Here is a 10127-nt window from a genome sequence, read left to right as displayed (position 1 = left end):
AGGGTCTTCTGCAATTGTGCTAATGCACAATGAGCAAACCTTTTAGAATTTTTAAAAGTACGAGAGCTTTATTCAAGCCCAAGTTAGGATAGCTGCCCAGGAAACATGCTCTTCACAGAAAGAAAATGTCCCAGAGAATGAGCAGTTTTCATAGGGTTATATACTTTTTTGATCTCATAAATGATCAAAAGATTATAGATTAGCATAGAGGCAAGAATCACAACTTTTAACACCAAGGAATGCAGGGAGTTGGAGCACTGATCCATATATTAAGGACCAGATGGTATTCCTTTAGGCTACTCAGGTACACAATGTATGCTTGGTGGGACATAAATCAGGCCTTTGGTTTAAACAAAATTTATATAGTCATGCTGACTTAGAAAGAAATCTAAGATGGCTTCCCTTATATATCAGGCCTTTAGAGAGTTTTTTTTCTCTCATCATATGAAATCTCAGAAATGACATACCATGATTTCTGCCATATTCTGTTGGTGGCAGCCCAACCCCAGTACACTGTTAAGTACCAGGAGGCAGAGATAGTTGGGGACCATTTTGGAGGTGGGCGACTGCAAAGAGTATACAGTGGAGGGACAACTGGGTGGCTCAGTGGGTTAAGCCTCTGCCTTAGCCTCAGGTCATGATCACAGGGTCCTGGAATCAAGTCCCGCATCAGGCTCTCTGTTCAGCAGGAAGCCTGCTTCCCCTCTCTCTCTCTCTGCCTGCCTCTCTGACTACTTGTGATCTCTCTCTTTGTCAAATAAATAAATAAAATCTTTAAAAAAAAAAAAGAGTATACAGTGGCAAGTCAGTCTTCATCTATTGTTCTCTAAAAATCTAGTCACACTCCCAGGAGGCAACTACTCCTCCCATTTCTTTGGTCTCCTTGCAAAGACAGTCACAAAAGGAGAGTATGAACTGCATCTGTCCCCTAACAATGTCAATACTGAGTGAACAGTATTTTTTTAAATTTTAGGAAATACTGCCCCCAAATTAAGGAGTTGATCCCATTTACAATAGCACCCAAAACCATAGATACCTAGGAATAAACCTAACCAAAGAGGCAAAGAATCTGTACTCAAAACTACAAAGAACTCATGAAATTGAGTAAGAAATTAAGGAAGACACAAAGAAATGGAAAAATGTTCTATGCTCACAGATCAGAAGAACAAATATTGTGAAAATGTCTATGCTACATAAAGCAATCTACATATTTAATGCAATCCCTATCAAAATACCATCAATTTTTTTCAAAGAAATGGAACAAATAATCCTAAATTTTATATGGAACCAGAAAAGACCCTGAATAGCCAAAGGAATGTTGAAAAAGAAAAACAAAGTTGGCAGTATCACAACTGCAGACTTCAAGCTCTGTTACAAAGCTATAATCATCAAGACAGTATGGTAGTGGCACAAAAACAGACACATAGATTCATGGAACAGAATAGAGAGCCCAGAAATGGACCTTCAACTCTATGGTCAACTGATCTCTGACAAAACAGGAAAGAATGTCCAGTGGAAAAAAGACAGTCTCTTCAACAAATGGTGCTGGGAAAATTGGACAGCCACATGCAGAAGAATGAAACTGGACCATTTCCTTACACCACATGCAAAAATAGACTCCAAATAGATGAAAGACCTCGATGTGAGACAGGAATCCATCAAAATCCTAGAAGAGAACATAGACAGCAACCCCTTTGACCTCAGCTGCAGCAACTTCTTTCTAGAAATATCACCAAAAGCAAGGGAAGCAAGGGCAAAAATGAACTATTGGGACTTCATCAAGATCAAAAGCTTTTGCACAGCAAAGGAAACAGTCAACAAAACCAAAAGACAACTGACAGAATGGGAGAAGATATTTGCAAATGACATATCAGATAAAGGGCCAGTATCCAAAATCAATAAAGAACTAATCAAACTCAACACCCAAGGAACAAATAATACAATGAAGAAATGGGCAGAAGACATGAACAGACATTTCTGCAAAGAAGACATCCGAATGCACAATAGACACATGAAAAAGTGTGCAACATCACTTGGAATCAGGGAAATACAAATAAAAAGCACAGTGAGATATCACCCCACACCAGTCAGAATGGCTAAAATTAATGAGTCAGGAAATGACAGATGCTGGGAAGGATGCAGAGAAAGGGGAACCCTCCCACACTGTTGGTGGGAATGTAAGCTGGTGCAGCCATTCTGGAAAAACAGTATGGAGGTTCCTCAAAAAGTTGAAAATAGAGCTACCCTATGACCCAGAAATCACACTATTTTCCCTAAAGATACAAATGTAGTTATCTGAAGAGGCATGTATACCCAAATGTTTATAGCAGCAATGTCCACAATATCCAAACTATGGAAAGAGCCTAGATGTTCATCAACAGATGAATGGATAAAGGTGTGGTATATATATACAATGGAATACTATGCAGCCATCAAAAAACCCTGAAATCTTGCCATTTGCAACGACATGGATGGAACTAGAGGGTATTATGCTGAGTGAAATAGGTCAATCAGAGAAAGACAATTATCATATGATCTCTCTGATATAAAGACTTTGAGAGACAGGGTGGTAGGGAAGGGAAAAACTGAAACAAGATGTGATCGGGAAGGAGACAAACCATCAGAGACTCTTAATCTCACGAAACAAACTGAGGTGGGAGGATAGGGTTAGGGTGGCTGGGTTATGGACATTGGGGAGAGTATTTGCTACGGTGAATGCTGTGAAATGTGTAAGCCTGATGATTCACAGGCCTCTACGCCTGGAGCAAATAATACATTATATATTAATTTAAAAAAGAGGGGCGCCTGGGTGGCTCAGTGGGTTAAGCCTCTGCCTTTGGCTCAGGTCATGATCTCAGGGTCCCGGGATCGAGCTCTGCATTGGGCTCTCTGCTCAGCAAGGAGCCTGCTTCTCCACCCCTCCTCTGTCTACTTGGGATCTCTGTCAATAAATAAATATAATCTTAAAAAAATAAAAAATGTTTAAAAAGGAAAGAAAGAAAATACTGCCCCAAAGTGCTCTGTAAACATTGAGGCCACTGACATTCTCTTCACTCATTCATTCATTCATTCACTCCCTCAAGAAGCATTTGTTGAGCTTTGGGTTCCATTGCCACCCAACCCATCTGAACATAGCAGAGAACATAGTGTTGTTTAGGAAGAATAAGGCAAGTTGGGTAGATAATGAGCAGTCTGTGCCACATAACTCTGCAATTCTTTTAAGGAATTTTCTTTAGTTCCAGTTGGGAAATAGTCAAAGTGCACTAAACACCACTGGTGTCAGGGAGGGAACAAGACCCAGTGTTAGACCAGGCTCTCTCTACCAAAAACTTGAATCTTTAATGCAGCAACTACACCTGATACCTGCTGAAATAATTCTTCTCCACCGGCCATCCTGAAGAGTTGGCCTCAACCTTTCTCTAGTCCCAAACTTCTCCATGTTGGCTGCTTCTGCTCCTCCATTAACTTTTTACCATCCAGAGAAGAAGGGAGCTGGAAATAGAAATAAAGATGTGAGGGGCACCTGGGTGGCTCAGTGGGTTAAAGCCTCTGCCTTTGGCTCAGGTCATGATGCCAGAGTCCTGGGATAGAGCCCCGCATCTGGCTCTCTGCTCAGCAGGGAGCCTGCTTCCCCCTCTCTCTCTACCTGCCTCTCTGCCTACTTGTGATCTCTGTCAAATAAATAAATAAAATCTTTAAAAAAAAAAAGAAAGAAAGAAAGATGTGATATACAAATAAATATGTTTATATAACTTGCATACCTGTGTTTGTGGCCTATACATCGAAATTTTGATGGCTTTACCCATTCTATTCCTTCTAACTAAAAGCCCCAAACTCTTTCACTGTTCCCTTTGCTTACTTCTGGAAGTAGGTTTCAAATCATCTGAGAGGGGCACCTCAGCGGCTCATTTGGTAAAGCCTTTGCCTTTGCCTAAGGTCACAATCTCAAAACCTTGAGATGGGGCAACATGGGGTTCCTCGCTCAGTGGGGAGTCTGCTTGTCTCTGTGCCCCTTCCCTCTGCTAGTGCACTCTCTCTTTCTCTCTCTCACTCAAATAAATAAAATCTTGAAAAATAAGTAAAATTAAACAATCTAAGAACAATTCATGAATCTTTCCTATGCACACACACAATTAATCCCTCTTACCTCTGTGTCCCCTAGTAGGTGGTCTGTATACCTGCCTTTCTTTAAAGGAAAAGGAAACACCAAGCTGTAATTCATCCTTCCACATGAAGACTCCCAGAGTGCCTGGGGTGTTGCAGATGCTCAGTAAAAAAGTACAGAAAAGTGTTTCCATTCAGTCAAGTGACTCTGAGAAATACCACTCTGCACATTAGCAGAATGGTGAACTTTCCCTAGTATTCCCCTGTTTTGGAAAGACAGAAATGTCCAGATATCATAGAAAACAAAATCCAACACTGAACATATCATACCCACAGAAGAATGTACAAAACAATTCCTTTCTTTAGACCCCAAATTCCTGTTGTCATTTGTATTAGTCAAAACTCTTTTAGTAGCAAGAGATAGAAACCCACTCAAACTGAGCACAGCATAGTAGTATGCAGTACAGACTGCTGTTAAAAAATTCTCAAACAATGAGTTTAAAAAGAAGAATGTTTATTTCTCATGTAATAATCTTATGGAACCCAGGAACACAGCTTCCTTCAATAAGATTACTCACCCATCCTTACCACATGGCTTCCATTTCATGAACCAAGATGGTTGCCCCTGCCTCCTCCCAGTATCTACATTCTACCTAAGGGGAAGAGAAGAGGGGGAGGAGGAGAGCATGTTCCTTTCCATAGTCTGAAAACTATGGCCCGCAGGCCAACCACCTGTTTCTGTAAATGAAATTTTACTGGAACACAGTCACACCCATTCATTCACATATGATTTATGACCACTTTCACACTACAAAGCAAGGTTGTGTAGTTGCAGCAGAGACTGGATGACCCACAGGGCCTAAACCACTTACCATGGGGATAGTCACAAAAAATGATGCCCACTCACATTCTATTATTACACAGAGGGTCACACAAGGAAAAGCTGGGTGAAGGTGAGAGGGGCAAATGAGCAGTCCTGCACAGTCTGAGATCAGACAGGGACACTCTCTACTATTTTCCCAACTCTCTGCAAATCCCAAACTCAAATTAAAAATAAAAGATTTTTCGGGGCACCTGGCTGGCTCAGTTAGAAGAACATGTGACTCCTGATCTCAGGGTTATGAGTTTGAGACCCACATTGGGAATAGAGATTACTTAAAAATAAAATCTTAGGGGTGCCTGGGTGGTTCAGTGGGTTAAAGACTCTGCCTTCGGCTTGGGTCATGGTCTCAGGGTCTTGGGATTAAGCCCCACATCGGGCTCTCTGTTTGGCGGAGAACCTGCTTCCCCCACCCCCCACGCCTGCTTCTCTGCCTACTTGTGATCTCTGTCTGTCAAATAAATAAATAAAGTCTTAAAAAAAAAAAGAAAAGAAAATCTCTTTTTTTAAAGATTTTATTTATTTGACAGAGAGAGATTACAAGTAGGCAGAGAGACAGGCAGAGAGAGAGAGAGGAGGAAGCAGGCTCCCTGCTGAGCAGAGAGCCCGATGTGGGACTCGATCCCAGGACCCTGAGATCATGACCTGAGCTGAAGGCAGCCGCTTAACCCACTGAGCCACCCAGGTGCCCAAGAAAAGAAAAGCTTAAAACAAACAAATAAATAAAAGATTTTTCAAAAGATGTTATTAAATGAAACACAGAGTTGGAGGTCATTGGGACACATAGAACAGACAGAGGATCTATACCCAAAATATATACAAAAATACAAATTAACGAGAAAAAGACAACACTGTAGAAAAACAAACAGAAGAATTTCACCAGGCATTTCCAGAAGAATTATTCAAATGGCCATAAGGATGAAAAGCATGCAATATAATTAATAATTAGGGAAATGCATATTAAAACCACAAGAAGATGCCACTATACACTAACCAATTGGCAAAATTTTCAATCTTACAATACCAACTGTTGGTGAATATGTGGATCAAGGGGAACTCTCATTTCCTGCTATCATTTGGTATAACCACTTAAGAATAACAGTTTCAGGCACCTGGGTGGCTCAGTGGGTTAAAGCCTCTACCTTTGGCTTGGGTCATGATCCCGGGGTCCTGGGATCGAGCCCCTCATTGAGCTCTCTGTTAGGCAGGGGGTCTTCTTCCCCCTCTCTCTCTGCCTGCCTCTCTGCCTACTTGTGATCTCTGTCTGTCAAATTAATAAATAAAATCTTAAAAAAAAAAAGAATAACCGTTTGGGGGCACCTGGGTGGCTCAGTTGGTTAAGCAACTGCCTTCAGCTCAGTTCATGATCCCGGAGTACCAGGATGAAGTCCTGCATTGGGCTCCCAGCTCCACAGGGAGTACATCGGGCTCCCAACTCCATGGGGAGTCTGCTTCTCTCATGCTCTCTCTCACTGTCTCTCTCTCTCAAATACATAAATAAAATCTTAAAAAAAAAGAAAAAAAGAATGACAGTTTGGTATCATCTACTAAAGATATGCATACCAAATGGTCTAGCAATTCCACTTCCAGATATATATGCTAGAGAAATGTGAGCACATGTGCCCCAGATACATAGACAAAAATATTCATAGAGCTTTGTTCATAATGACAAAAATTGAAAACATCCTATGTGGTCATCTATCAAGAGGTGAAAAGTAAAGTATTTGCAAGTAAAGTATTTGCAAATACTACATGGATGAAACAACATCAGGAGGAATGGCAAAGTAAGGACCGTTAAAATCCGTCTCCTTCATAAATACAATGAGGACTCTGGAAAAAATGGTCAAAATCAATGTTTTGAAATTGAGGAATGAGATGTCCCATCTTCTTGGAATCTAGAAGGCCACCTACACATGTAGGATCTTACAAAATCACCTAAGGAGACTCTAAGTTCTCACTTCTGGCTGCTCATGAGGCTTTGTGGAAACAGTAAGTGAAGGATAAGGGGAACTTACAAACTGCTTTCATGAGCACTGAAGGTGCGTCTGAAATGCACACAGAGCCTCTCCACATAGGTTGGAGATGTAATCATTCCATGTATTTAATGAAATCTCTATTTATTTTTTTTAAAGATTTTATTTATTTATTTGACAGACAGCGATTACAAGTAGGCAGAGAGGCAGGCAGAGAGGAGGAAGCAGACTCCCTGCTGAGCAGAGAGCCTGATGCGGGGCTCGATCCCAGGACACTGGGATCATGACCTGAGCCAAAGGCAGAGGCTTTAACCCACTGAGCCACCCAGGCACCCCATAATGAAATCTCTATTTAATCATTAGTTAACCAGGGCGCCTGGGTGGCTCAGTGGGTTAAGCCGCTGCCTTCGGCTCAGGTCATGATCTCAGAGTCCTGGGATCGAGTCCCGCATCGGGCTCTCTGCTCAGCGGAGAGCCTGCTTCCCTCTCTCTCTCTGCCTGCCTCTCCATCTACTTGTGATTTCTCTCTGTCAAATAAATAAATAAAATCTTTAAAAAAAAAAATCATTAGTTAACCAGTACGCTAACTGATCAGAAACTTCACTGGCCACGGGTCACCTAGGTGGCTCAGTCACTGGGTATCTGCCTTCCAGTCGGGTCATGATCCCTGGGTCCTGGGATTGAGTCCTGCATCAGGCTCCCTGCTGGGCGGGAAGCCTGCTTCTCCCCCTCCCACTCCCCTTGCTTGTGTTCTCTCTCCTGCTGTGTCTCTCTCTTCAAATAAATAAGATCTTTTAAAAAAGAGAGAGAGACTCTCTGCCTGCCTCTCTGCCTACTTATGATCCCTGTCTCTGCCATATAAATAAATAAAATCTTTTAAAAGAGAGAGAGAAAGAAACTTCACTGGCCACACATGACAAAAAACACAGACTTCACAGATTTAATTCATAAAAGTCACCAAACAAACTGCAACTACAACAACAAACAGCAAAACCAACTCCTGGGAGGAAGGGATCTGAACTCCAGAGTTGTCACATTAGATTTCTTCAAATGTCCAGTTTTCCAGAAACATTATGAGGCTATGAGGCAGGCAAAGAAATAAGAAAGTATTATCTGTACATGGGAGCGTAATAAAGAGAAACTGTAGCTAAGGGAATCAAACATTTGACTTACTAGACATAGACTGTGAATCAGTTATTTTCAATATATTGAAAAAACTAAAGCAAAGTATTAGAACAGGACAAATTCAAAACAATCCACACCTAAACACATCATAATCAAGCAGACAAAAGGTAAACACAAAAAGAGAATCTTGAAAGCAGCAAGAGAGAGATGACCTACCATGTACAAGGACTCCTTGATAAGCTAGACAGCAGACTTCTCATCCGAAACCATGGAGGCCAGGAAGCAGTGGGACTCCCTCAAAAGGCTAAAAAGAAAAACACTGTCAACCAGAAATTCATATGAACAAAATAGTCTTCAAAAATGAAAACCATGGGTGTAGGACTGACTCCCAGCATGACATGAAGAGCTCCACTGACCTCTGTCGTAAAACTGGTGAAGACTATAAAAACACAACTATTTAAAGCCTCTGCAAATGGCCACAAAGGCAAAGGACAAATGAAAAAAATACCTACTCAACAAAATCTATGAAAACTCAGTAAGGAAAGCAAGAGTCTGAGGTAGTTGAACCAAGACTGCTACCTCCCACCACCATCAGCAAGGCAGAGACCCAACACCAGGCCACTGCAGCCAGCCAAGAACAAAGGGCACCCTCTCCATCCAGCTCCCAGTCAGAGGGTTTTCCTTCAGGAGGGGTAGGGCAGCATTTCTCAGTTTGCACATGGTACCTGGTATTCAGTTAAGACCTGGAGGGGGCATTACTATTTTCCTCACAGAAATAAGAAAGGATTATAAAGGAATAATATAACTATTTCTATACAAACAAAATATATAACCTAGATAAAATAAATAAATTCCTCAAAAAGACACAAATTACTAAAACTGACTCAAGATGACATAGACAATCCAGGGAATCCAGGAGTGCTTCAGTGGTTCAGTTGATTGAGCCTCCAACTCTTGGTATAGTCTTGGGCCATAATATCAGGGTCATGAGATGGAGCCCTACATCAGGCTCTGCACTGGGTCCACATGGAGGCCGATTAAGATTCTCACCCTTCCTCTTCTCCTCCCCTCAATGGTGCACACATGCTCGCTCGCTCTCTCTAAAATAAATAAAAACTTTAAAAAAAAGGTGAAATAGACAATCTGAATAGACCTATATAAGTTTTTAAATTGGACTTGAAAAACTACCCATAATGAAAAGCCCAGGGGAGAAGACTTCACTGGTGAATTCTACCAAACACTAAAGAAGAATTAATACTGATTTTTCACAAACTCATCTCAAAAATGGAAGAGGAAGGAACACGTTGCAACCCATTTTATGAAGCCAGGGTTACCCTAACAACAAAACTAGACAAATACATCAGAAGAGAAGAAAACTACAGACCACTATATTTTATGAATATGGCTGAAAGTGTTCTCTGCAACGTATTAGCAAACAAAAGCAACCAACATATAAAAAGAATTATACACCATGATCAAATAGGCTTTTTCCCAATAATAAAAGTTTGGCATGGAGCACTATATCAAAAAAATGTACATAAAAAAATGATGTACTGTGTGGTGACTAACATATAAAAAATAAAAATAAGAACATAAGAAGCATGGGATGCCTGGGTGGCTCAGTTGGTTAAGCAGCTGCCTTCGGCTCAGGTCATGATCCCAGCGTCCTGGGATTGAGCTCCTTGCTCCACGGGGAGTCTGCTTCTCCCTCTGACTCTGCCTTCCACTCTGTCTGCCTGTGCTTGCTCTCGCTCTCCCTCTGAAAAATAAATAAATAAAATCTTAAAAAAAAAAAAGAACATAAGAAGCAAAAATAAATAAATAAATAAATGCTGATAACCTTAAAAAAATGAAAGTTTGGTTTAATATCCAAAAATCAAAGTATGAAATGATAGAATAAAAATGAGAGAGGGGCACCTGGGTGGCTCAGTGGGTTAAGCCTCTTCCTTCAGCTCAGGTCATGAGCTCAGGGTCCTGGGATGGAGACCCACATCGGGCTCTCTGCTCATCAGGGAGCCTGCTTCCCCCTCTCTCTCTGCCTACTT

This window comes from Mustela putorius, unplaced genomic scaffold (genome assembly GCF_011764305.1).
Source record: "Mustela putorius furo isolate JIRA1106 unplaced genomic scaffold, ASM1176430v1.1 tig00003850_pilon_pilon_pilon, whole genome shotgun sequence".
NCBI lineage: Eukaryota > Metazoa > Chordata > Mammalia > Carnivora > Mustelidae > Mustela > Mustela putorius.
This window is presented reverse-complemented; position numbering follows the sequence as displayed.